General features: G+C 47.3%; 10 non-coding genes across 10 annotated transcripts; all 10 read right to left on the reverse strand.

The window, feature by feature from the left end:
• Nucleotides 1-976: 976 nt before the first annotated feature.
• LOC136599462 (U2 spliceosomal RNA) lies at nt 977-1,167 on the reverse strand. Its single transcript, XR_010789018.1, has one exon. It is a non-coding gene; the product is annotated as a U2 spliceosomal RNA (small nuclear RNA).
• Nucleotides 1,168-3,812: 2,645 nt separating this feature from the next.
• On the reverse strand, nt 3,813-4,003 carry LOC136599570 (U2 spliceosomal RNA). The gene has a single exon (XR_010789110.1). It is a non-coding gene; the product is annotated as a U2 spliceosomal RNA (small nuclear RNA).
• A 2,610-nt stretch (nt 4,004-6,613) lies between these two features.
• LOC136599582 (U2 spliceosomal RNA) lies at nt 6,614-6,804 on the reverse strand. Its single transcript, XR_010789121.1, has one exon. It is a non-coding gene; the product is annotated as a U2 spliceosomal RNA (small nuclear RNA).
• Nucleotides 6,805-9,441: 2,637 nt separating this feature from the next.
• On the reverse strand, nt 9,442-9,632 carry LOC136599594 (U2 spliceosomal RNA). Its single transcript, XR_010789132.1, has one exon. It is a non-coding gene; the product is annotated as a U2 spliceosomal RNA (small nuclear RNA).
• A 2,646-nt stretch (nt 9,633-12,278) lies between these two features.
• On the reverse strand, nt 12,279-12,469 carry LOC136599606 (U2 spliceosomal RNA). Its single transcript, XR_010789143.1, has one exon. It is a non-coding gene; the product is annotated as a U2 spliceosomal RNA (small nuclear RNA).
• A 2,641-nt stretch (nt 12,470-15,110) lies between these two features.
• On the reverse strand, nt 15,111-15,301 carry LOC136599469 (U2 spliceosomal RNA). The gene has a single exon (XR_010789024.1). It is a non-coding gene; the product is annotated as a U2 spliceosomal RNA (small nuclear RNA).
• A 2,635-nt stretch (nt 15,302-17,936) lies between these two features.
• Nucleotides 17,937-18,127, reverse strand: LOC136599482 (U2 spliceosomal RNA). Its single transcript, XR_010789035.1, has one exon. It is a non-coding gene; the product is annotated as a U2 spliceosomal RNA (small nuclear RNA).
• A 2,631-nt stretch (nt 18,128-20,758) lies between these two features.
• LOC136599494 (U2 spliceosomal RNA) lies at nt 20,759-20,949 on the reverse strand. Its single transcript, XR_010789046.1, has one exon. It is a non-coding gene; the product is annotated as a U2 spliceosomal RNA (small nuclear RNA).
• Nucleotides 20,950-23,599: 2,650 nt separating this feature from the next.
• Nucleotides 23,600-23,790, reverse strand: LOC136599506 (U2 spliceosomal RNA). Its single transcript, XR_010789057.1, has one exon. It is a non-coding gene; the product is annotated as a U2 spliceosomal RNA (small nuclear RNA).
• A 2,651-nt stretch (nt 23,791-26,441) lies between these two features.
• Nucleotides 26,442-26,632, reverse strand: LOC136599518 (U2 spliceosomal RNA). The gene has a single exon (XR_010789068.1). It is a non-coding gene; the product is annotated as a U2 spliceosomal RNA (small nuclear RNA).
• Between the last annotated feature and the right edge of the window lie 1,145 nt (nt 26,633-27,777).

A 27,777-nucleotide genomic window follows, 5' to 3' on the forward strand; every position in this document is an offset into this window, starting at 1 on the left:
CTTATCCCTGGTGGTGCATGTAACGTCAGACCACGTTTCAGCATTCAGTCAGTCAGTGGCTGACAAACGAGCTCCATGCAAGTTTACATTAAACAGACACATTTCTTTCTTTACTGTATTGACTGCGGTCTGTAATCGAGCGGTTGAACTGTTTCTGTGTCCATGCATTGAATAAAGCAATACATCCTTGTAAAGTAGACGTCCGTTCGTTGGAGTTCTTTGCTCCCCGAGTGTTGCTCCATCTCTAAACGTTGGCCTGGATCTTCATGGACGAATACTGCCCATCCCACGTGGAGCGTGTATCTCAGCCCGCGTGGAGTGCTGCAGTCCAATGAGGTATTCCGTGCTACATAGCAAGCCTTGGGCCTGTGTGATTGGGGGTCCGCTGCTGTCTGTCCACTCTGAAGCGCGCATCCGGGGCCGGCCGCTTTTCGACTACCAGCGACTGCAGGTCACACACACAGGCTGGTTGGAATGGCCTAGCATTATCCTGATCTGGAGGTGTAACTTGAAGCTGCGGGGCCCGAGTACAAAGTCTGGAACTGGGCCCCCAAACTATAAAGCTTCATTGATAGCATTGGTTTACAATGTGGGGAAGAGAGACTTTATGGGCCCCCTGGGGCTCCGGGCCCCCTGCACATACACCCATGACCCGAATACGTGAAGCATACAGACGCAGGCTGCCAGGATACGCTGTGCCTGCCCGATGTTTCCAACTTGGCTATTAGCGCAGCGGTAGGTACGAACTATAGAGTGCGGCTGCCATATGAACTGGTGTGTGTGTTGTTTTGCTTCCAGTTGTACCTGTGCTGTGCACACTCTGGCAGACGCAGCTGCTCAGTGGATACAATGTTGCGAGCAGACGGGCTGAGTGTCAATCAAAGTGCTTGGGTGGTGGTAGCAGCAGCCGCCACAGCTGCGCTGCACCTCTTGCTCGTCAGTTTTGTTTTTCTGCTTTTGGAAACTGCTGTAGGAAAGGGGGTGCACCGGTCCTGGAGGTACTGCAATACCAGGTCAATGCGTGGAGTGGACAGAGCAAGCTCTTTTTCCAGCTCCCTGTTCTAAAAATCCATTTAATATATGGTCCCCAGATAGGGGACGTATCAGATATTAAACTGATAAGAACAGATACTACACTTGATCTTAGCCAAAAGGCCGAGAAGCGATAACCCGAAATGGGTTTCACCTGTAGCCCGGTCCGCCCAACTCCACTTCCAAGGCTTGAGGCAACACGCTCAGCCAGCACTCTGGGCGCACCCACAATGCACCCAGGCAGCTGGGAGAGCTATGAAAACTTTCCATAGCCCCGCCCCACGCCTTCTCAACCGCGCCCAGCCTCACACCCTCAGTCCTTCCTCTTGCACCGTGCTCACGCATCCTAGGCTTGCAGAGCCTGCTGCTGCAGGACTCGTCAGCTCCCTACAAACGAGGGTTAAGCCGGCGATGACACTAGAAGCAAGCACTAGTTTGTCTCTGAAGGTGCGTCGGCCGGTCGGTTGGAGGGATCTCTTCGGCCAGCCGCATTTCGAGTAGGGACGGATGGAAACTTTTTACCTAAAATAAGGGAAATTGGCTTCGGCCCCATAGGGCTTTATTGCCTTCCCCTGGGCCAGCATTAGTAGACCCTAGTAAGGAGAATATTAGAGCGGCATGGTCATCCGAAGAACTTAAAAACATACAGCAGGCCTTTTTTGCCCGCCCGCCATACATACATACATACCTACAGATTTTATATTTTTTTTACATATATACATTATATATATATATATATACATACATACATACATACATACATACATACATACATACACACACACACACACACACATACACACATATACACACACACATACAATCTTAAATCTATCTTTAATCTATATCTACAAAATCTGTAAATTAGAAATAATCCATATCTATATTCTACATAATTAATAAAGATAGATAGATAGATAGATAGATAGATAGATAGATAGATAGACTCACATACATGCATACATACATACATACTGTATGCAATTGAGCCAGGTGTTTGGAAGGCTGACGATGTCACTCCTTTGTGATGTCATCAATTTAGAAGCATTAATACCGGGCTTGGCAGCCATTTCAGTCAGTCTCTGCTGCAGCTGGGAGACGGGAGATGGTCTTTATTTCCACCAAGAAGCTGCAGAACTACCGGTAACTGCATCATTTTTATTTTATTCAATATAGGTTTTATTGGTTTCATGGAGGGGGGGAAACTTTTGCCTTATCTCAAAGCAATGTAAAAATAACTTTGACAATGAAACTTAATAAATCAATTTCGAGTTGAACTATATCATGTTTGTCTGTGATATTTTATAAGGTCTACAAACAGGGGAATGAGGGGAGGGTAAGGGGGGGGGGGAGTGGTAAGGGAGGGTAGGTATCTATGACACGGGAGAAAGAGAAAATAAAACAAAAAGGGGGGGGGGGGGGCGGGCTCCGGAATTGTTGTTTCTCTTTACAATTGTGGTTTAAACGTGTTACTCACATGTCCCTGTCTGTAACCACTTGGTAAATAGGGGTGAGCTCCGGGCATCTATCCATATCGCCCAGGTGTGATACAATTTATCATAGCCTGACGGCTCATCTAGAAGCCTCGTTCTCTCCATACGCTCTATTTCGTGGATCATTGTTATTTTTAGTGGAGTGCATTTTTTATGCAGCACACAAGGGGGAGACAGCGGCCTACCAAAATCTAGTTGGCTGCTGCTGTGGCTTTCTTTTTTTTAAAAAAAGGTAGGTTCCGTTCTTCCATGGTGAGGAATAGGCAGGGAGGTTCTGTTTTTGCCAGCTGGGGAATGCTTATAGGCAAGGCCTTATCCCTGGTGGTGCATGTAACGTTAGACCACGTTTCAGCATTCAGTCAGTCAGTGGCTGACAAACGAGCTCCATGCAAGTTTACATTAAACAGACACATTTCTTTCTTTACTGTATTGACTGCGGTCTGTAATCGAGCGGTTGAACTGTTTCTGTGTCCATGCATTGAATAAAGCAATACATCCTTGTAAAGTAGACGTCCGTTCGTTGGAGTTCTTTGCTCCCCGAGTGTTGCTCCATCTCTAAACGTTGGCCTGGATCTTCATGGACGAATACTGCCCATCCCACGTGGAGCGTGTATCTCAGCCCGCGTGGAGTGCTGCAGTCCAATGAGGTATTCCGTGCTACATAGCAAGCCTTGGGCCTGTGTGATTGGGGGTCCGCTGCTGTCTGTCCACTCTGAAGCGCGCATCCGGGGCCGGCCGCTTTTCGACTACCAGCGACTGCAGGTCACACACACAGGCTGGTTGGAATGGCCTAGCATTATCCTGATCTGGAGGTGTAACTTGAAGCTGCGGGGCCCGAGTACAAAGTCTGGAACTGGGCCCCCAAACTATAAAGCTTCATTGATAGCATTGGTTTACAATGTGGGGAAGAGAGACTTTATGGGCCCCCTGGGGCTCCGGGCCCCCTGCACATACACCCATGACCCGAATACGTGAAGCATACAGACGCAGGCTGCCAGGATACGCTGTGCCTGCCCGATGTTTCCAACTTGGCTATTAGCGCAGCGGTAGGTACGAACTATAGAGTGCGGCTGCCATATGAACTGGTGTGTGTGTTGTTTTGCTTCCAGTTGTACCTGTGCTGTGCACACTCTGGCAGACGCAGCTGCTCAGTGGATACAATGTTGCGAGCAGACGGGCTGAGTGTCAATCAAAGTGCTTGGGTGGTGGTAGCAGCAGCCGCCACAGCTGCGCTGCACCTCTTGCTCGTCAGTTTTGTTTTTCTGCTTTTGGAAACTGCTGTAGGAAAGGGGGTGCACCGGTCCTGGAGGTACTGCAATACCAGGTCAATGCGTGGAGTGGACAGAGCAAGCTCTTTTTCCAGCTCCCTGTTCTAAAAATCCATTTAATATATGGTCCCCAGATAGGGGACGTATCAGATATTAAACTGATAAGAACAGATACTACACTTGATCTTAGCCAAAAGGCCGAGAAGCGATAACCCGAAATGGGTTTCACCTGTAGCCCGGCCCGCCCAACTCCACTTCCAAGGCTTGAGGCAACACGCTCAGCCAGCACTCTGGGCGCACCCACAATGCACCCAGGCAGCTGGGAGAGCTATGAAAACTTTCCATAGCCCCGCCCCACGCCTTCTCAACCGCGCCCAGCCTCACACCCTCAGTCCTTCCTCTTGCACCGTGCTCACGCATCCTAGGCTTGCAGAGCCTGCTGCTGCTGCTACTGCAGGACTCGTCAGCTCCCTACAAAGGATGGTTAAGCCGGCGATGACACTAGAAGCAAGCACTAGTTTGTCTCTGAAGGTGCGTCGGTCGGTCGGTTGGAGGGATCTCTTCGGCCGGCCGCATTTCCAGTGGGGACGGATGGAAACTTTTAACCTAAAATAAGGGAAATTGGCTTCGGCCCCATAGGGCTTTATTGCCTTCCCCTGGGCCAGCATTAGTAGACCCTAGTAAGGAGAATATTAGAGCGGCATGGTCATCCGAAGAACTTAAAAACATACAGCAGGCCTTTTTTGCCCGCCCGCCATACATACATACATACATAACTACAGATTTTATATTTTTTTTTACATATATACATTATATATACACACACACACACACACACACACACACACACACACACACACACACACAATCTTAAATCTATCTTTAATCTATATCTACAAAATCTGTAATTTAGAAATAATCCATATCTATATTCTACATAATTAATAAAGATAGATAGATAGATAGATAGATAGATAGATAGATAGATAGATAGATAGATAGACTCACTCACATACATGCATACATACATACATACTGTATGCAATTGAGCCAGGTGTTTGGAAGGCTGACGATGTCACTCCTTTGTGATGTCATCAATTTAGAAGCATTAATACCGGGCTTGGCAGCCATTTCAGTCAGTCTCTGCTGCAGCTGGGAGACGGGAGATGGTCTTTATTTCCACCAAGAAGCTGCAGAACTACCGGTAACTGCATCATTTTTATTTTATTCAATATAGGTTTTATTGGTTTCATGGAGGGGGGGAAACTTTTGCCTTATCTCAAAGCAATGTAAAATTAACTTTGACAATGAAACTTAATAAATCAATTTCGAGTTGAACTATATCATGTTTGTCTGTGATATTTTATAAGGTCTACAAACAGGGGAATGAGGGGAGGGTAAGGGGGGGGTAGGTATCTATGACACGGGAGAAAGAAAAAATAAAACAAAAAGGGGGGGGGGGCGGGCTCCGGAATTGTTGTTTCTCTTTACGATTGTGGTTTAAACGTGTTACTCACATGTCCCTGTCTGTAACCACTTGGTAAATAGGGGTGAGCTCCGGGCATCTATCCATATCGCCCAGGTGTGATACAATTTATCATAGCCTGACGGCTCATCTGGAAGCCTCATTCTCTCCATACGCTCTATTTCGTGGATCATTGCTATTTTTAGTGGAGTGCATTTTTTATGCAGCACACAAGGGGGAGACAGCGGCCTACCAAAATCGAGTTGGCTGCTGCTGTGGCTTTCTTTTTTTAAAAAAAAGGTAGGTTCCGTTCTTCCATGGTGAGGAATAGGCAGGGAGGTTCGGTTTTTGCCAGCTGGGGAATGCTTATAGGCAAGGCCTTATCCCTGGTGGTGCATGTAACGTCAGACCACGTTTCAGCATTCAGTCAGTCAGTGGCTGACAAACGAGCTCCATGCAAGTTTACATTAAACAGACACATTTCTTTCTTTACTGTATTGACTGCGGTCTGTAATCGAGCGGTTGAACTGTTTCTGTGTCCATGCATTGAATAAAGCAATACATCCTTGTAAAGTAGACGTCCGTTCGTTGGAGTTCTTTGCTCCCCGAGTGTTGCTCCATCTCTAAACGTTGGCCTGGATCTTCATGGACGAATACTGCCCATCCCACGTGGAGCGTGTATCTCAGCCCGCGTGGAGTGCTGCAGTCCAATGAGGTATTCCGTGCTACATAGCAAGCCTTGGGCCTGTGTGATTGGGGGTCCGCTGCTGTCTGTCCACTCTGAAGCGCGCATCCGGGGCCGGCCGCTTTTCGACTACCAGCGACTGCAGGTCACACACACAGGCTGGTTGGAATGGCCTAGCATTATCCTGATCTGGAGGTGTAACTTGAAGCTGCGGGGCCCGAGTACAAAGTCTGGAACTGGGCCCCCAAACTATAAAGCTTCATTGATAGCATTGGTTTACAATGTGGGGAAGAGAGACTTTATGGGCCCCCTGGGGCTCCGGGCCCCCTGCACATACACCCATGACCCGAATACGTGAAGCATACAGACGCAGGCTGCCAGGATACGCTGTGCCTGCCCGATGTTTCCAACTTGGCTATTAGCGCAGCGGTAGGTACGAACTATAGAGTGCGGCTGCCATATGAACTGGTGTGTGTGTTGTTTTGCTTCCAGTTGTACCTGTGCTGTGCACACTCTGGCAGACGCAGCTGCTCAGTGGATACAATGTTGCGAGCAGACGGGCTGAGTGTCAATCAAAGTGCTTGGGTGGTGGTAGCAGCAGCCGCCACAGCTGCGCTGCACCTCTTGCTCGTCAGTTTTGTTTTTCTGCTTTTGGAAACTGCTGTAGGAAAGGGGGTGCACCGGTCCTGGAGGTACTGCAATACCAGGTCAATGCGTGGAGTGGACAGAGCAAGCTCTTTTTCCAGCTCCCTGTTCTAAAAATCCATTTAATATATGGTCCCCAGATAGGGGACGTATCAGATATTAAACTGATAAGAACAGATACTACACTTGATCTTAGCCAAAAGGCCGAGAAGCGATAACCCGAAATGGGTTTCACCTGTAGCCCGGTCCGCCCAACTCCACTTCCAAGGCTTGAGGCAACACGCTCAGCCAGCACTCTGGGCGCACCCACAATGCACCCAGGCAGCTGGGAGAGCTATGAAAACTTTCCATAGCCCCGCCCCACGCCTTCTCAACCGCGCCCAGCCTCACACCCTCAGTCCTTCCTCTTGCACCGTGCTCACGCATCCTAGGCTTGCAGAGCCTGCTGCTGCAGGACTCGTCAGCTCCCTACAAACGAGGGTTAAGCCGGCGATGACACTAGAAGCAAGCACTAGTTTGTCTCTGAAGGTGCGTCGGCCGGTCGGTTGGAGGGATCTCTTCGGCCAGCCGCATTTCGAGTAGGGACGGATGGAAACTTTTTACCTAAAATAAGGGAAATTGGCTTCGGCCCCATAGGGCTTTATTGCCTTCCCCTGGGCCAGCATTAGTAGACCCTAGTAAGGAGAATATTAGAGCGGCATGGTCATCCGAAGAACTTAAAAACATACAGCAGGCCTTTTTTGCCCGCCCGCCATACATACATACATACCTACAGATTTTATATTTTTTTTACATATATACATTATATATATATATATATACATACATACATACATACATACATACATACATACATACACACACACACACACACACATACACACATATACACACACACATACAATCTTAAATCTATCTTTAATCTATATCTACAAAATCTGTAAATTAGAAATAATCCATATCTATATTCTACATAATTAATAAAGATAGATAGATAGATAGATAGATAGATAGATAGACTCACATACATGCATACATACATACATACTGTATGCAATTGAGCCAGGTGTTTGGAAGGCTGACGATGTCACTCCTTTGTGATGTCATCAATTTAGAAGCATTAATACCGGGCTTGGCAGCCATTTCAGTCAGTCTCTGCTGCAGCTGGGAGACGGGAGATGGTCTTTATTTCCACCAAGAAGCTGCAGAACTACCGGTAACTGCATCATTTTTATTTTATTCAATATAGGTTTTATTGGTTTCATGGAGGGGGGGAAACTTTTGCCTTATCTCAAAGCAATGTAAAAATAACTTTGACAATGAAACTTAATAAATCAATTTCGAGTTGAACTATATCATGTTTGTCTGTGATATTTTATAAGGTCTACAAACAGGGGAATGAGGGGAGGGTAAGGGGGGGGGGGAGTGGTAAGGGAGGGTAGGTATCTATGACACGGGAGAAAGAGAAAATAAAACAAAAAGGGGGGGGGGGGGGCGGGCTCCGGAATTGTTGTTTCTCTTTACAATTGTGGTTTAAACGTGTTACTCACATGTCCCTGTCTGTAACCACTTGGTAAATAGGGGTGAGCTCCGGGCATCTATCCATATCGCCCAGGTGTGATACAATTTATCATAGCCTGACGGCTCATCTAGAAGCCTCGTTCTCTCCATACGCTCTATTTCGTGGATCATTGTTATTTTTAGTGGAGTGCATTTTTTATGCAGCACACAAGGGGGAGACAGCGGCCTACCAAAATCTAGTTGGCTGCTGCTGTGGCTTTCTTTTTTTTAAAAAAAGGTAGGTTCCGTTCTTCCATGGTGAGGAATAGGCAGGGAGGTTCCGTTTTTGCCAGCTGGGGAATGCTTATAGGCAAGGCCTTATCCCTGGTGGTGCATGTAACGTTAGACCACGTTTCAGCATTCAGTCAGTCAGTGGCTGACAAACGAGCTCCATGCAAGTTTACATTAAACAGACACATTTCTTTCTTTACTGTATTGACTGCGGTCTGTAATCGAGCGGTTGAACTGTTTCTGTGTCCATGCATTGAATAAAGCAATACATCCTTGTAAAGTAGACGTCCGTTCGTTGGAGTTCTTTGCTCCCCGAGTGTTGCTCCATCTCTAAACGTTGGCCTGGATCTTCATGGACGAATACTGCCCATCCCACGTGGAGCGTGTATCTCAGCCCGCGTGGAGTGCTGCAGTCCAATGAGGTATTCCGTGCTACATAGCAAGCCTTGGGCCTGTGTGATTGGGGGTCCGCTGCTGTCTGTCCACTCTGAAGCGCGCATCCGGGGCCGGCCGCTTTTCGACTACCAGCGACTGCAGGTCACACACACAGGCTGGTTGGAATGGCCTAGCATTATCCTGATCTGGAGGTGTAACTTGAAGCTGCGGGGCCCGAGTACAAAGTCTGGAACTGGGCCCCCAAACTATAAAGCTTCATTGATAGCATTGGTTTACAATGTGGGGAAGAGAGACTTTATGGGCCCCCTGGGGCTCCGGGCCCCCTGCACATACACCCATGACCCGAATACGTGAAGCATACAGACGCAGGCTGCCAGGATACGCTGTGCCTGCCCGATGTTTCCAACTTGGCTATTAGCGCAGCGGTAGGTACGAACTATAGAGTGCGGCTGCCATATGAACTGGTGTGTGTGTTGTTTTGCTTCCAGTTGTACCTGTGCTGTGCACACTCTGGCAGACGCAGCTGCTCAGTGGATACAATGTTGCGAGCAGACGGGCTGAGTGTCAATCAAAGTGCTTGGGTGGTGGTAGCAGCAGCCGCCACAGCTGCGCTGCACCTCTTGCTCGTCAGTTTTGTTTTTCTGCTTTTGGAAACTGCTGTAGGAAAGGGGGTGCACCGGTCCTGGAGGTACTGCAATACCAGGTCAATGCGTGGAGTGGACAGAGCAAGCTCTTTTTCCAGCTCCCTGTTCTAAAAATCCATTTAATATATGGTCCCCAGATAGGGGACGTATCAGATATTAAACTGATAAGAACAGATACTACACTTGATCTTAGCCAAAAGGCCGAGAAGCGATAACCCGAAATGGGTTTCACCTGTAGCCCGGTCCGCCCAACTCCACTTCCAAGGCTTGAGGCAACACGCTCAGCCAGCACTCTGGGCGCACCCACAATGCACCCAGGCAGCTGGGAGAGCTATGAAAACTTTCCATAGCCCCGCCCCACGCCTTCTCAACCGCGCCCAGCCTCACACCCTCAGTCCTTCCTCTTGCACCGTGCTCACGCATCCTAGGCTTGCAGAGCCTGCTGCTGCAGGACTCGTCAGCTCCCTACAAACGAGGGTTAAGCCGGCGATGACACTAGAAGCAAGCACTAGTTTGTCTCTGAAGGTGCGTCGGCCGGTCGGTTGGAGGGATCTCTTCGGCCAGCCGCATTTCGAGTAGGGACGGATGGAAACTTTTTACCTAAAATAAGGGAAATTGGCTTCGGCCCCATAGGGCTTTATTGCCTTCCCCTGGGCCAGCATTAGTAGACCCTAGTAAGGAGAATATTAGAGCGGCATGGTCATCCGAAGAACTTAAAAACATACAGCAGGCCTTTTTTGCCCGCCCGCCATACATACATACATACCTACAGATTTTATATTTTTTTTACATATATACATTATATATATATATATATACATACATACATACATACATACATACATACATACACACACACACACACACACATACACACATATACACACACACATACAATCTTAAATCTATCTTTAATCTATATCTACAAAATCTGTAAATTAGAAATAATCCATATCTATATTCTACATAATTAATAAAGATAGATAGATAGATAGATAGATAGATAGATAGATAGATAGATAGACTCACATACATGCATACATACATACATACTGTATGCAATTGAGCCAGGTGTTTGGAAGGCTGACGATGTCACTCCTTTGTGATGTCATCAATTTAGAAGCATTAATACCGGGCTTGGCAGCCATTTCAGTCAGTCTCTGCTGCAGCTGGGAGACGGGAGATGGTCTTTATTTCCACCAAGAAGCTGCAGAACTACCGGTAACTGCATCATTTTTATTTTATTCAATATAGGTTTTATTGGTTTCATGGAGGGGGGGAAACTTTTGCCTTATCTCAAAGCAATGTAAAAATAACTTTGACAATGAAACTTAATAAATCAATTTCGAGTTGAACTATATCATGTTTGTCTGTGATATTTTATAAGGTCTACAAACAGGGGAATGAGGGGAGGGTAAGGGGGGGGGGGAGTGGTAAGGGAGGGTAGGTATCTATGACACGGGAGAAAGAGAAAATAAAACAAAAAGGGGGGGGGGGGGGGCGGGCTCCGGAATTGTTGTTTCTCTTTACAATTGTGGTTTAAACGTGTTACTCACATGTCCCTGTCTGTAACCACTTGGTAAATAGGGGTGAGCTCCGGGCATCTATCCATATCGCCCAGGTGTGATACAATTTATCATAGCCTGACGGCTCATCTAGAAGCCTCGTTCTCTCCATACGCTCTATTTCGTGGATCATTGTTATTTTTAGTGGAGTGCATTTTTTATGCAGCACACAAGGGGGAGACAGCGGCCTACCAAAATCTAGTTGGCTGCTGCTGTGGCTTTCTTTTTTTTAAAAAAAGGTAGGTTCCGTTCTTCCATGGTGAGGAATAGGCAGGGAGGTTCCGTTTTTGCCAGCTGGGGAATGCTTATAGGCAAGGCCTTATCCCTGGTGGTGCATGTAACGTTAGACCACGTTTCAGCATTCAGTCAGTCAGTGGCTGACAAACGAGCTCCATGCAAGTTTACATTAAACAGACACATTTCTTTCTTTACTGTATTGACTGCGGTCTGTAATCGAGCGGTTGAACTGTTTCTGTGTCCATGCATTGAATAAAGCAATACATCCTTGTAAAGTAGACGTCCGTTCGTTGGAGTTCTTTGCTCCCCGAGTGTTGCTCCATCTCTAAACGTTGGCCTGGATCTTCATGGACGAATACTGCCCATCCCACGTGGAGCGTGTATCTCAGCCCGCGTGGAGTGCTGCAGTCCAATGAGGTATTCCGTGCTACATAGCAAGCCTTGGGCCTGTGTGATTGGGGGTCCGCTGCTGTCTGTCCACTCTGAAGCGCGCATCCGGGGCCGGCCGCTTTTCGACTACCAGCGACTGCAGGTCACACACACAGGCTGGTTGGAATGGCCTAGCATTATCCTGATCTGGAGGTGTAACTTGAAGCTGCGGGGCCCGAGTACAAAGTCTGGAACTGGGCCCCCAAACTATAAAGCTTCATTGATAGCATTGGTTTACAATGTGGGGAAGAGAGACTTTATGGGCCCCCTGGGGCTCCGGGCCCCCTGCACATACACCCATGACCCGAATACGTGAAGCATACAGACGCAGGCTGCCAGGATACGCTGTGCCTGCCCGATGTTTCCAACTTGGCTATTAGCGCAGCGGTAGGTACGAACTATAGAGTGCGGCTGCCATATGAACTGGTGTGTGTGTTGTTTTGCTTCCAGTTGTACCTGTGCTGTGCACACTCTGGCAGACGCAGCTGCTCAGTGGATACAATGTTGCGAGCAGACGGGCTGAGTGTCAATCAAAGTGCTTGGGTGGTGGTAGCAGCAGCCGCCACAGCTGCGCTGCACCTCTTGCTCGTCAGTTTTGTTTTTCTGCTTTTGGAAACTGCTGTAGGAAAGGGGGTGCACCGGTCCTGGAGGTACTGCAATACCAGGTCAATGCGTGGAGTGGACAGAGCAAGCTCTTTTTCCAGCTCCCTGTTCTAAAAATCCATTTAATATATGGTCCCCAGATAGGGGACGTATCAGATATTAAACTGATAAGAACAGATACTACACTTGATCTTAGCCAAAAGGCCGAGAAGCGATAACCCGAAATGGGTTTCACCTGTAGCCCGGTCCGCCCAACTCCACTTCCAAGGCTTGAGGCAACACGCTCAGCCAGCACTCTGGGCGCACCCACAATGCACCCAGGCAGCTGGGAGAGCTATGAAAACTTTCCATAGCCCCGCCCCACGCCTTCTCAACCGCGCCCAGCCTCACACCCTCAGTCCTTCCTCTTGCACCGTGCTCACGCATCCTAGGCTTGCAGAGCCTGCTGCTGCAGGACTCGTCAGCTCCCTACAAACGAGGGTTAAGCCGGCGATGACACTAGAAGCAAGCACTAGTTTGTCTCTGAAGGTGCGTCGGCCGGTCGGTTGGAGGGATCTCTTCGGCCAGCCGCATTTCGAGTAGGGACGGATGGAAACTTTTTACCTAAAATAAGGGAAATTGGCTTCGGCCCCATAGGGCTTTATTGCCTTCCCCTGGGCCAGCATTAGTAGACCCTAGTAAGGAGAATATTAGAGCGGCATGGTCATCCGAAGAACTTAAAAACATACAGCAGGCCTTTTTTGCCCGCCCGCCATACATACATACATACCTACAGATTTTATATTTTTTTTACATATATACATTATATATATATATATATACATACATACATACATACATACATACATACACACACACACACACACACATACACACATATACACACACACATACAATCTTAAATCTATCTTTAATCTATATCTACAAAATCTGTAAATTAGAAATAATCCATATCTATATTCTACATAATTAATAAAGATAGATAGATAGATAGATAGATAGATAGATAGATAGATAGATAGACTCACATACATGCATACATACATACATACTGTATGCAATTGAGCCAGGTGTTTGGAAGGCTGACGATGTCACTCCTTTGTGATGTCATCAATTTAGAAGCATTAATACCGGGCTTGGCAGCCATTTCAGTCAGTCTCTGCTGCAGCTGGGAGACGGGAGATGGTCTTTATTTCCACCAAGAAGCTGCAGAACTACCGGTAACTGCATCATTTTTATTTTATTCAATATAGGTTTTATTGGTTTCATGGAGGGGGGGAAACTTTTGCCTTATCTCAAAGCAATGTAAAAATAACTTTGACAATGAAACTTAATAAATCAATTTCGAGTTGAACTATATCATGTTTGTCTGTGATATTTTATAAGGTCTACAAACAGGGGAATGAGGGGAGGGTAAGGGGGGGGGGGAGTGGTAAGGGAGGGTAGGTATCTATGACACGGGAGAAAGAGAAAATAAAACAAAAAGGGGGGGGGGGGGGCGGGCTCCGGAATTGTTGTTTCTCTTTACAATTGTGGTTTAAACGTGTTACTCACATGTCCCTGTCTGTAACCACTTGGTAAATAGGGGTGAGCTCCGGGCATCTATCCATATCGCCCAGGTGTGATACAATTTATCATAGCCTGACGGCTCATCTAGAAGCCTCGTTCTCTCCATACGCTCTATTTCGTGGATCATTGTTATTTTTAGTGGAGTGCATTTTTTATGCAGCACACAAGGGGGAGACAGCGGCCTACCAAAATCTAGTTGGCTGCTGCTGTGGCTTTCTTTTTTTTAAAAAAAGGTAGGTTCCGTTCTTCCATGGTGAGGAATAGGCAGGGAGGTTCCGTTTTTGCCAGCTGGGGAATGCTTATAGGCAAGGCCTTATCCCTGGTGGTGCATGTAACGTTAGACCACGTTTCAGCATTCAGTCAGTCAGTGGCTGACAAACGAGCTCCATGCAAGTTTACATTAAACAGACACATTTCTTTCTTTACTGTATTGACTGCGGTCTGTAATCGAGCGGTTGAACTGTTTCTGTGTCCATGCATTGAATAAAGCAATACATCCTTGTAAAGTAGACGTCCGTTCGTTGGAGTTCTTTGCTCCCCGAGTGTTGCTCCATCTCTAAACGTTGGCCTGGATCTTCATGGACGAATACTGCCCATCCCACGTGGAGCGTGTATCTCAGCCCGCGTGGAGTGCTGCAGTCCAATGAGGTATTCCGTGCTACATAGCAAGCCTTGGGCCTGTGTGATTGGGGGTCCGCTGCTGTCTGTCCACTCTGAAGCGCGCATCCGGGGCCGGCCGCTTTTCGACTACCAGCGACTGCAGGTCACACACACAGGCTGGTTGGAATGGCCTAGCATTATCCTGATCTGGAGGTGTAACTTGAAGCTGCGGGGCCCGAGTACAAAGTCTGGAACTGGGCCCCCAAACTATAAAGCTTCATTGATAGCATTGGTTTACAATGTGGGGAAGAGAGACTTTATGGGCCCCCTGGGGCTCCGGGCCCCCTGCACATACACCCATGACCCGAATACGTGAAGCATACAGACGCAGGCTGCCAGGATACGCTGTGCCTGCCCGATGTTTCCAACTTGGCTATTAGCGCAGCGGTAGGTACGAACTATAGAGTGCGGCTGCCATATGAACTGGTGTGTGTGTTGTTTTGCTTCCAGTTGTACCTGTGCTGTGCACACTCTGGCAGACGCAGCTGCTCAGTGGATACAATGTTGCGAGCAGACGGGCTGAGTGTCAATCAAAGTGCTTGGGTGGTGGTAGCAGCAGCCGCCACAGCTGCGCTGCACCTCTTGCTCGTCAGTTTTGTTTTTCTGCTTTTGGAAACTGCTGTAGGAAAGGGGGTGCACCGGTCCTGGAGGTACTGCAATACCAGGTCAATGCGTGGAGTGGACAGAGCAAGCTCTTTTTCCAGCTCCCTGTTCTAAAAATCCATTTAATATATGGTCCCCAGATAGGGGACGTATCAGATATTAAACTGATAAGAACAGATACTACACTTGATCTTAGCCAAAAGGCCGAGAAGCGATAACCCGAAATGGGTTTCACCTGTAGCCCGGTCCGCCCAACTCCACTTCCAAGGCTTGAGGCAACACGCTCAGCCAGCACTCTGGGCGCACCCACAATGCACCCAGGCAGCTGGGAGAGCTATGAAAACTTTCCATAGCCCCGCCCCACGCCTTCTCAACCGCGCCCAGCCTCACACCCTCAGTCCTTCCTCTTGCACCGTGCTCACGCATCCTAGGCTTGCAGAGCCTGCTGCTGCAGGACTCGTCAGCTCCCTACAAACGAGGGTTAAGCCGGCGATGACACTAGAAGCAAGCACTAGTTTGTCTCTGAAGGTGCGTCGGCCGGTCGGTTGGAGGGATCTCTTCGGCCAGCCGCATTTCGAGTAGGGACGGATGGAAACTTTTTACCTAAAATAAGGGAAATTGGCTTCGGCCCCATAGGGCTTTATTGCCTTCCCCTGGGCCAGCATTAGTAGACCCTAGTAAGGAGAATATTAGAGCGGCATGGTCATCCGAAGAACTTAAAAACATACAGCAGGCCTTTTTTGCCCGCCCGCCATACATACATACATACCTACAGATTTTATATTTTTTTTACATATATACATTATATATATATATATATACATACATACATACATACATACATACATACATACATACACACACACACACACACACATACACACATATACACACACACATACAATCTTAAATCTATCTTTAATCTATATCTACAAAATCTGTAAATTAGAAATAATCCATATCTATATTCTACATAATTAATAAAGATAGATAGATAGATAGATAGATAGATAGATAGACTCACATACATGCATACATACATACATACTGTATGCAATTGAGCCAGGTGTTTGGAAGGCTGACGATGTCACTCCTTTGTGATGTCATCAATTTAGAAGCATTAATACCGGGCTTGGCAGCCATTTCAGTCAGTCTCTGCTGCAGCTGGGAGACGGGAGATGGTCTTTATTTCCACCAAGAAGCTGCAGAACTACCGGTAACTGCATCATTTTTATTTTATTCAATATAGGTTTTATTGGTTTCATGGAGGGGGGGAAACTTTTGCCTTATCTCAAAGCAATGTAAAAATAACTTTGACAATGAAACTTAATAAATCAATTTCGAGTTGAACTATATCATGTTTGTCTGTGATATTTTATAAGGTCTACAAACAGGGGAATGAGGGGAGGGTAAGGGGGGGGGGGAGTGGTAAGGGAGGGTAGGTATCTATGACACGGGAGAAAGAGAAAATAAAACAAAAAGGGGGGGGGGGGGCGGGCTCCGGAATTGTTGTTTCTCTTTACAATTGTGGTTTAAACGTGTTACTCACATGTCCCTGTCTGTAACCACTTGGTAAATAGGGGTGAGCTCCGGGCATCTATCCATATCGCCCAGGTGTGATACAATTTATCATAGCCTGACGGCTCATCTAGAAGCCTCGTTCTCTCCATACGCTCTATTTCGTGGATCATTGTTATTTTTAGTGGAGTGCATTTTTTATGCAGCACACAAGGGGGAGACAGCGGCCTACCAAAATCTAGTTGGCTGCTGCTGTGGCTTTCTTTTTTTAAAAAAAGGTAGGTTCCGTTCTTCCATGGTGAGGAATAGGCAGGGAGGTTCCGTTTTTGCCAGCTGGGGAATGCTTATAGGCAAGGCCTTATCCCTGGTGGTGCATGTAACGTTAGACCACGTTTCAGCATTCAGTCAGTCAGTGGCTGACAAACGAGCTCCATGCAAGTTTACATTAAACAGACACATTTCTTTCTTTACTGTATTGACTGCGGTCTGTAATCGAGCGGTTGAACTGTTTCTGTGTCCATGCATTGAATAAAGCAATACATCCTTGTAAAGTAGACGTCCGTTCGTTGGAGTTCTTTGCTCCCCGAGTGTTGCTCCATCTCTAAACGTTGGCCTGGATCTTCATGGACGAATACTGCCCATCCCACGTGGAGCGTGTATCTCAGCCCGCGTGGAGTGCTGCAGTCCAATGAGGTATTCCGTGCTACATAGCAAGCCTTGGGCCTGTGTGATTGGGGGTCCGCTGCTGTCTGTCCACTCTGAAGCGCGCATCCGGGGCCGGCCGCTTTTCGACTACCAGCGACTGCAGGTCACACACACAGGCTGGTTGGAATGGCCTAGCATTATCCTGATCTGGAGGTGTAACTTGAAGCTGCGGGGCCCGAGTACAAAGTCTGGAACTGGGCCCCCAAACTATAAAGCTTCATTGATAGCATTGGTTTACAATGTGGGGAAGAGAGACTTTATGGGCCCCCTGGGGCTCCGGGCCCCCTGCACATACACCCATGACCCGAATACGTGAAGCATACAGACGCAGGCTGCCAGGATACGCTGTGCCTGCCCGATGTTTCCAACTTGGCTATTAGCGCAGCGGTAGGTACGAACTATAGAGTGCGGCTGCCATATGAACTGGTGTGTGTGTTGTTTTGCTTCCATTTGTACCTGTGCTGTGCACACTCTGGCAGACGCAGCTGCTCAGTGGATACAATGTTGCGAGCAGACGGGCTGAGTGTCAATCAAAGTGCTTGGGTGGTGGTAGCAGCAGCCGCCACAGCTGCGCTGCACCTCTTGCTCGTCAGTTTTGTTTTTCTGCTTTTGGAAACTGCTGTAGGAAAGGGGGTGCACCGGTCCTGGAGGTACTGCAATACCAGGTCAATGCGTGGAGTGGACAGAGCAAGCTCTTTTTCCAGCTCCCTGTTCTAAAAATCCATTTAATATATGGTCCCCAGATAGGGGACGTATCAGATATTAAACTGATAAGAACAGATACTACACTTGATCTTAGCCAAAAGGCCGAGAAGCGATAACCCGAAATGGGTTTCACCTGTAGCCCGGTCCGCCCAACTCCACTTCCAAGGCTTGAGGCAACACGCTCAGCCAGCACTCTGGGCGCACCCACAATGCACCCAGGCAGCTGGGAGAGCTATGAAAACTTTCCATAGCCCCGCCCCACGCCTTCTCAACCGCGCCCAGCCTCACACCCTCAGTCCTTCCTCTTGCACCGTGCTCACGCATCCTAGGCTTGCAGAGCCTGCTGCTGCAGGACTCGTCAGCTCCCTACAAACGAGGGTTAAGCCGGCGATGACACTAGAAGCAAGCACTAGTTTGTCTCTGAAGGTGCGTCGGCCGGTCGGTTGGAGGGATCTCTTCGGCCAGCCGCATTTCGAGTAGGGACGGATGGAAACTTTTTACCTAAAATAAGGGAAATTGGCTTCGGCCCCATAGGGCTTTATTGCCTTCCCCTGGGCCAGCATTAGTAGACCCTAGTAAGGAGAATATTAGAGCGGCATGGTCATCCGAAGAACTTAAAAACATACAGCAGGCCTTTTTTGCCCGCCCGCCATACATACATACATACCTACAGATTTTATATTTTTTTTACATATATACATTATATATATATATATATACATACATACATACATACATACATACATACACACACACACACACACACATACACACATATACACACACACATACAATCTTAAATCTATCTTTAATCTATATCTACAAAATCTGTAAATTAGAAATAATCCATATCTATATTCTACATAATTAATAAAGATAGATAGATAGATAGATAGATAGATAGATAGACTCACATACATGCATACATACATACATACTGTATGCAATTGAGCCAGGTGTTTGGAAGGCTGACGATGTCACTCCTTTGTGATGTCATCAATTTAGAAGCATTAATACCGGGCTTGGCAGCCATTTCAGTCAGTCTCTGCTGCAGCTGGGAGACGGGAGATGGTCTTTATTTCCACCAAGAAGCTGCAGAACTACCGGTAACTGCATCATTTTTATTTTATTCAATATAGGTTTTATTGGTTTCATGGAGGGGGGGAAACTTTTGCCTTATCTCAAAGCAATGTAAAAATAACTTTGACAATGAAACTTAATAAATCAATTTCGAGTTGAACTATATCATGTTTGTCTGTGATATTTTATAAGGTCTACAAACAGGGGAATGAGGGGAGGGTAAGGGGGGGGGGGAGTGGTAAGGGAGGGTAGGTATCTATGACACGGGAGAAAGAGAAAATAAAACAAAAAGGGGGGGGGGGGGGGGCGGGCTCCGGAATTGTTGTTTCTCTTTACAATTGTGGTTTAAACGTGTTACTCACATGTCCCTGTCTGTAACCACTTGGTAAATAGGGGTGAGCTCCGGGCATCTATCCATATCGCCCAGGTGTGATACAATTTATCATAGCCTGACGGCTCATCTAGAAGCCTCGTTCTCTCCATACGCTCTATTTCGTGGATCATTGTTATTTTTAGTGGAGTGCATTTTTTATGCAGCACACAAGGGGGAGACAGCGGCCTACCAAAATCTAGTTGGCTGCTGCTGTGGCTTTCTTTTTTTTAAAAAAAGGTAGGTTCCGTTCTTCCATGGTGAGGAATAGGCAGGGAGGTTCCGTTTTTGCCAGCTGGGGAATGCTTATAGGCAAGGCCTTATCCCTGGTGGTGCATGTAACGTTAGACCACGTTTCAGCATTCAGTCAGTCAGTGGCTGACAAACGAGCTCCATGCAAGTTTACATTAAACAGACACATTTCTTTCTTTACTGTATTGACTGCGGTCTGTAATCGAGCGGTTGAACTGTTTCTGTGTCCATGCATTGAATAAAGCAATACATCCTTGTAAAGTAGACGTCCGTTCGTTGGAGTTCTTTGCTCCCCGAGTGTTGCTCCATCTCTAAACGTTGGCCTGGATCTTCATGGACGAATACTGCCCATCCCACGTGGAGCGTGTATCTCAGCCCGCGTGGAGTGCTGCAGTCCAATGAGGTATTCCGTGCTACATAGCAAGCCTTGGGCCTGTGTGATTGGGGGTCCGCTGCTGTCTGTCCACTCTGAAGCGCGCATCCGGGGCCGGCCGCTTTTCGACTACCAGCGACTGCAGGTCACACACACAGGCTGGTTGGAATGGCCTAGCATTATCCTGATCTGGAGGTGTAACTTGAAGCTGCGGGGCCCGAGTACAAAGTCTGGAACTGGGCCCCCAAACTATAAAGCTTCATTGATAGCATTGGTTTACAATGTGGGGAAGAGAGACTTTATGGGCCCCCTGGGGCTCCGGGCCCCCTGCACATACACCCATGACCCGAATACGTGAAGCATACAGACGCAGGCTGCCAGGATACGCTGTGCCTGCCCGATGTTTCCAACTTGGCTATTAGCGCAGCGGTAGGTACGAACTATAGAGTGCGGCTGCCATATGAACTGGTGTGTGTGTTGTTTTGCTTCCAGTTGTACCTGTGCTGTGCACACTCTGGCAGACGCAGCTGCTCAGTGGATACAATGTTGCGAGCAGACGGGCTGAGTGTCAATCAAAGTGCTTGGGTGGTGGTAGCAGCAGCCGCCACAGCTGCGCTGCACCTCTTGCTCGTCAGTTTTGTTTTTCTGCTTTTGGAAACTGCTGTAGGAAAGGGGGTGCACCGGTCCTGGAGGTACTGCAATACCAGGTCAATGCGTGGAGTGGACAGAGCAAGCTCTTTTTCCAGCTCCCTGTTCTAAAAATCCATTTAATATATGGTCCCCAGATAGGGGACGTATCAGATATTAAACTGATAAGAACAGATACTACACTTGATCTTAGCCAAAAGGCCGAGAAGCGATAACCCGAAATGGGTTTCACCTGTAGCCCGGTCCGCCCAACTCCACTTCCAAGGCTTGAGGCAACACGCTCAGCCAGCACTCTGGGCGCACCCACAATGCACCCAGGCAGCTGGGAGAGCTATGAAAACTTTCCATAGCCCCGCCCCACGCCTTCTCAACCGCGCCCAGCCTCACACCCTCAGTCCTTCCTCTTGCACCGTGCTCACGCATCCTAGGCTTGCAGAGCCTGCTGCTGCAGGACTCGTCAGCTCCCTACAAACGAGGGTTAAGCCGGCGATGACACTAGAAGCAAGCACTAGTTTGTCTCTGAAGGTGCGTCGGCCGGTCGGTTGGAGGGATCTCTTCGGCCAGCCGCATTTCGAGTAGGGACGGATGGAAACTTTTTACCTAAAATAAGGGAAATTGGCTTCGGCCCCATAGGGCTTTATTGCCTTCCCCTGGGCCAGCATTAGTAGACCCTAGTAAGGAGAATATTAGAGCGGCATGGTCATCCGAAGAACTTAAAAACATACAGCAGGCCTTTTTTGCCCGCCCGCCATACATACATACATACCTACAGATTTTATATTTTTTTTACATATATACATTATATATATATATATATACATACATACATACATACATACATACATACATACACACACACACATACACACATATACACACACACATACAATCTTAAATCTATCTTTAATCTATATCTACAAAATCTGTAAATTAGAAATAATCCATATCTATATTCTACATAATTAATAAAGATAGATAGATAGATAGATAGATAGATAGATAGATAGATAGATAGATAGATAGATAGATAGACTCACATACATGCATACATACATACATACTGTATGCAATTGAGCCAGGTGTTTGGAAGGCTGACGATGTCACTCCTTTGTGATGTCATCAATTTAGAAGCATTAATACCGGGCTTGGCAGCCATTTCAGTCAGTCTCTGCTGCAGCTGGGAGACGGGAGATGGTCTTTATTTCCACCAAGAAGCTGCAGAACTACCGGTAACTGCATCATTTTTATTTTATTCAATATAGGTTTTATTGGTTTCATGGAGGGGGGGAAACTTTTGCCTTATCTCAAAGCAATGTAAAAATAACTTTGACAATGAAACTTAATAAATCAATTTCGAGTTGAACTATATCATGTTTGTCTGTGATATTTTATAAGGTCTACAAACAGGGGAATGAGGGGAGGGTAAGGGGGGGAGTGGTAAGGGATGGTAGGTATCTATGACACGGGAGAAAGAGAAAATAAAACAAAAAGGGGGGGGGGGGGGGCGGGCTCCGGAATTGTTGTTTCTCTTTACAATTGTGGTTTAAACGTGTTACTCACATGTCCCTGTCTGTAACCACTTGGTAAATAGGGGTGAGCTCCGGGCATCTATCCATATCGCCCAGGTGTGATACAATTTATCATAGCCTGACGGCTCATCTAGAAGCCTCGTTCTCTCCATACGCTCTATTTCGTGGATCATTGTTATTTTTAGTGGAGTGCATTTTTTATGCAGCACACAAGGGGGAGACAGCGGCCTACCAAAATCTAGTTGGCTGCTGCTGTGGCTTTCTTTTTTTTAAAAAAAGGTAGGTTCCGTTCTTCCATGGTGAGGAATAGGCAGGGAGGTTCCGTTTTTGCCAGCTGGGGAATGCTTATAGGCAAGGCCTTATCCCTGGTGGTGCATGTAACGTTAGACCACGTTTCAGCATTCAGTCAGTCAGTGGCTGACAAACGAGCTCCATGCAAGTTTACATTAAACAGACACATTTCTTTCTTTACTGTATTGACTGCGGTCTGTAATCGAGCGGTTGAACTGTTTCTGTGTCCATGCATTGAATAAAGCAATACATCCTTGTAAAGTAGACGTCCGTTCGTTGGAGTTCTTTGCTCCCCGAGTGTTGCTCCATCTCTAAACGTTGGCCTGGATCTTCATGGACGAATACTGCCCATCCCACGTGGAGCGTGTATCTCAGCCCGCGTGGAGTGCTGCAGTCCAATGAGGTATTCCGTGCTACATAGCAAGCCTTGGGCCTGTGTGATTGGGGGTCCGCTGCTGTCTGTCCACTCTGAAGCGCGCATCCGGGGCCGGCCGCTTTTCGACTACCAGCGACTGCAGGTCACACACACAGGCTGGTTGGAATGGCCTAGCATTATCCTGATCTGGAGGTGTAACTTGAAGCTGCGGGGCCCGAGTACAAAGTCTGGAACTGGGCCCCCAAACTATAAAGCTTCATTGATAGCATTGGTTTACAATGTGGGGAAGAGAGACTTTATGGGCCCCCTGGGGCTCCGGGCCCCCTGCACATACACCCATGACCCGAATACGTGAAGCATACAGACGCAGGCTGCCAGGATACGCTGTGCCTGCCCGATGTTTCCAACTTGGCTATTAGCGCAGCGGTAGGTACGAACTATAGAGTGCGGCTGCCATATGAACTGGTGTGTGTGTTGTTTTGCTTCCAGTTGTACCTGTGCTGTGCACACTCTGGCAGACGCAGCTGCTCAGTGGATACAATGTTGCGAGCAGACGGGCTGAGTGTCAATCAAAGTGCTTGGGTGGTGGTAGCAGCAGCCGCCACAGCTGCGCTGCACCTCTTGCTCGTCAGTTTTGTTTTTCTGCTTTTGGAAACTGCTGTAGGAAAGGGGGTGCACCGGTCCTGGAGGTACTGCAATACCAGGTCAATGCGTGGAGTGGACAGAGCAAGCTCTTTTTCCAGCTCCCTGTTCTAAAAATCCATTTAATATATGGTCCCCAGATAGGGGACGTATCAGATATTAAACTGATAAGAACAGATACTACACTTGATCTTAGCCAAAAGGCCGAGAAGCGATAACCCGAAATGGGTTTCACCTGTAGCCCGGTCCGCCCAACTCCACTTCCAAGGCTTGAGGCAACACGCTCAGCCAGCACTCTGGGCGCACCCACAATGCACCCAGGCAGCTGGGAGAGCTATGAAAACTTTCCATAGCCCCGCCCCACGCCTTCTCAACCGCGCCCAGCCTCACACCCTCAGTCCTTCCTCTTGCACCGTGCTCACGCATCCTAGGCTTGCAGAGCCTGCTGCTGCAGGACTCGTCAGCTCCCTACAAACGAGGGTTAAGCCGGCGATGACACTAGAAGCAAGCACTAGTTTGTCTCTGAAGGTGCGTCGGCCGGTCGGTTGGAGGGATCTCTTCGGCCAGCCGCATTTCGAGTAGGGACGGATGGAAACTTTTTACCTAAAATAAGGGAAATTGGCTTCGGCCCCATAGGGCTTTATTGCCTTCCCCTGGGCCAGCATTAGTAGACCCTAGTAAGGAGAATATTAGAGCGGCATGGTCATCCGAAGAACTTAAAAACATACAGCAGGCCTTTTTTGCCCGCCCGCCATACATACATACATACCTACAGATTTTATATTTTTTTTACATATATACATTATATATATATATATACATACATACATACATACATACATACATACATACATACACACACACACACACACACATACACACATATACACACACACATACAATCTTAAATCTATCTTTAATCTATATCTACAAAATCTGTAAATTAGAAATAATCCATATCTATATTCTACATAATTAATAAAGATAGATAGATAGATAGATAGATAGATAGATAGATAGATAGACTCACATACATGCATACATACATACATACATACTGTATGCAATTGAGCCAGGTGTTTGGAAGGCTGACGATGTCACTCCTTTGTGATGTCATCAATTTAGAAGCATTAATACCGGGCTTGGCAGCCATTTCAGTCAGTCTCTGCTGCAGCTGGGAGACGGGAGATGGTCTTTATTTCCACCAAGAAGCTGCAGAACTACCGGTAACTGCATCATTTTTATTTTATTCAATATAGGTTTTATTGGTTTCATGGAGGGGGGGAAACTTTTGCCTTATCTCAAAGCAATGTAAAAATAACTTTGACAATGAAACTTAATAAATCAATTTCGAGTTGAACTATATCATGTTTGTCTGTGATATTTTATAAGGTCTACAAACAGGGGAATGAGGGGAGGGTAAGGGGGGGGGGGAGTGGTAAGGGAGGGTAGGTATCTATGACACGGGAGAAAGAGAAAATAAAACAAAAAGGGGGGGGGGGGGGGGGGCGGGCTCCGGAATTGTTGTTTCTCTTTACAATTGTGGTTTAAACGTGTTACTCACATGTCCCTGTCTGTAACCACTTGGTAAATAGGGGTGAGCTCCGGGCATCTATCCATATCGCCCAGGTGTGATACAATTTATCATAGCCTGACGGCTCATCTAGAAGCCTCGTTCTCTCCATACGCTCTATTTCGTGGATCATTGTTATTTTTAGTGGAGTGCATTTTTTATGCAGCACACAAGGGGGAGACAGCGGCCTACCAAAATCTAGTTGGCTGCTGCTGTGGCTTTCTTTTTTTTAAAAAAAGGTAGGTTCCGTTCTTCCATGGTGAGGAATAGGCAGGGAGGTTCCGTTTTTGCCAGCTGGGGAATGCTTATAGGCAAGGCCTTATCCCTGGTGGTGCATGTAACGTTAGACCACGTTTCAGCATTCAGTCAGTCAGTGGCTGACAAACGAGCTCCATGCAAGTTTACATTAAACAGACACATTTCTTTCTTTACTGTATTGACTGCGGTCTGTAATCGAGCGGTTGAACTGTTTCTGTGTCCATGCATTGAATAAAGCAATACATCCTTGTAAAGTAGACGTCCGTTCGTTGGAGTTCTTTGCTCCCCGAGTGTTGCTCCATCTCTAAACGTTGGCCTGGATCTTCATGGACGAATACTGCCCATCCCACGTGGAGCGTGTATCTCAGCCCGCGTGGAGTGCTGCAGTCCAATGAGGTATTCCGTGCTACATAGCAAGCCTTGGGCCTGTGTGATTGGGGGTCCGCTGCTGTCTGTCCACTCTGAAGCGCGCATCCGGGGCCGGCCGCTTTTCGACTACCAGCGACTGCAGGTCACACACACAGGCTGGTTGGAATGGCCTAGCATTATCCTGATCTGGAGGTGTAACTTGAAGCTGCGGGGCCCGAGTACAAAGTCTGGAACTGGGCCCCCAAACTATAAAGCTTCATTGATAGCATTGGTTTACAATGTGGGGAAGAGAGACTTTATGGGCCCCCTGGGGCTCCGGGCCCCCTGCACATACACCCATGACCCGAATACGTGAAGCATACAGACGCAGGCTGCCAGGATACGCTGTGCCTGCCCGATGTTTCCAACTTGGCTATTAGCGCAGCGGTAGGTACGAACTATAGAGTGCGGCTGCCATATGAACTGGTGTGTGTGTTGTTTTGCTTCCAGTTGTACCTGTGCTGTGCACACTCTGGCAGACGCAGCTGCTCAGTGGATACAATGTTGCGAGCAGACGGGCTGAGTGTCAATCAAAGTGCTTGGGTGGTGGTAGCAGCAGCCGCCACAGCTGCGCTGCACCTCTTGCTCGTCAGTTTTGTTTTTCTGCTTTTGGAAACTGCTGTAGGAAAGGGGGTGCACCGGTCCTGGAGGTACTGCAATACCAGGTCAATGCGTGGAGTGGACAGAGCAAGCTCTTTTTCCAGCTCCCTGTTCTAAAAATCCATTTAATATATGGTCCCCAGATAGGGGACGTATCAGATATTAAACTGATAAGAACAGATACTACACTTGATCTTAGCCAAAAGGCCGAGAAGCGATAACCCGAAATGGGTTTCACCTGTAGCCCGGTCCGCCCAACTCCACTTCCAAGGCTTGAGGCAACACGCTCAGCCAGCACTCTGGGCGCACCCACAATGCACCCAGGCAGCTGGGAGAGCTATGAAAACTTTCCATAGCCCCGCCCCACGCCTTCTCAACCGCGCCCAGCCTCACACCCTCAGTCCTTCCTCTTGCACCGTGCTCACGCATCCTAGGCTTGCAGAGCCTGCTGCTGCAGGACTCGTCAGCTCCCTACAAACGAGGGTTAAGCCGGCGATGACACTAGAAGCAAGCACTAGTTTGTCTCTGAAGGTGCGTCGGCCGGTCGGTTGGAGGGATCTCTTCGGCCAGCCGCATTTCGAGTAGGGACGGATGGAAACTTTTTACCTAAAATAAGGGAAATTGGCTTCGGCCCCATAGGGCTTTATTGCCTTCCCCTGGGCCAGCATTAGTAGACCCTAGTAAGGAGAATATTAGAGCGGCATGGTCATCCGAAGAACTTAAAAACATACAGCAGGCCTTTTTTGCCCGCCCGCCATACATACATACATACCTACAGATTTTATATTTTTTTTACATATATACATTATATATATATATATATACATACATACATACATACATACATACATACATACATACACACACACACACACACACATACACACATATACACACACACATACAATCTTAAATCTATCTTTAATCTATATCTACAAAATCTGTAAATTAGAAATAATCCATATCTATATTCTACATAATTAATAAAGATAGATAGATAGATAGATAGATAGATAGATAGATAGATAGATAGATAGATAGATAGACTCACATACATGCATACATACATACATACTGTATGCAATTGAGCCAGGTGTTTGGAAGGCTGACGATGTCACTCCTTTGTGATGTCATCAATTTAGAAGCATTAATACCGGGCTTGGCAGCCATTTCAGTCAGTCTCTGCTGCAGCTGGGAGACGGGAGATGGTCTTTATTTCCACCAAGAAGCTGCAGAACTACCGGTAACTGCATCATTTTTATTTTATTCAATATAGGTTTTATTGGTTTCATGGAGGGGGGGAAACTTTTGCCTTATCTCAAAGCAATGTAAAAATAACTTTGACAATGAAACTTAATAAATCA

Source organism: Eleutherodactylus coqui, unplaced genomic scaffold (genome assembly GCF_035609145.1).
Source record: "Eleutherodactylus coqui strain aEleCoq1 unplaced genomic scaffold, aEleCoq1.hap1 HAP1_SCAFFOLD_101, whole genome shotgun sequence".
Taxonomy (NCBI): domain Eukaryota; kingdom Metazoa; phylum Chordata; class Amphibia; order Anura; family Eleutherodactylidae; genus Eleutherodactylus; species Eleutherodactylus coqui.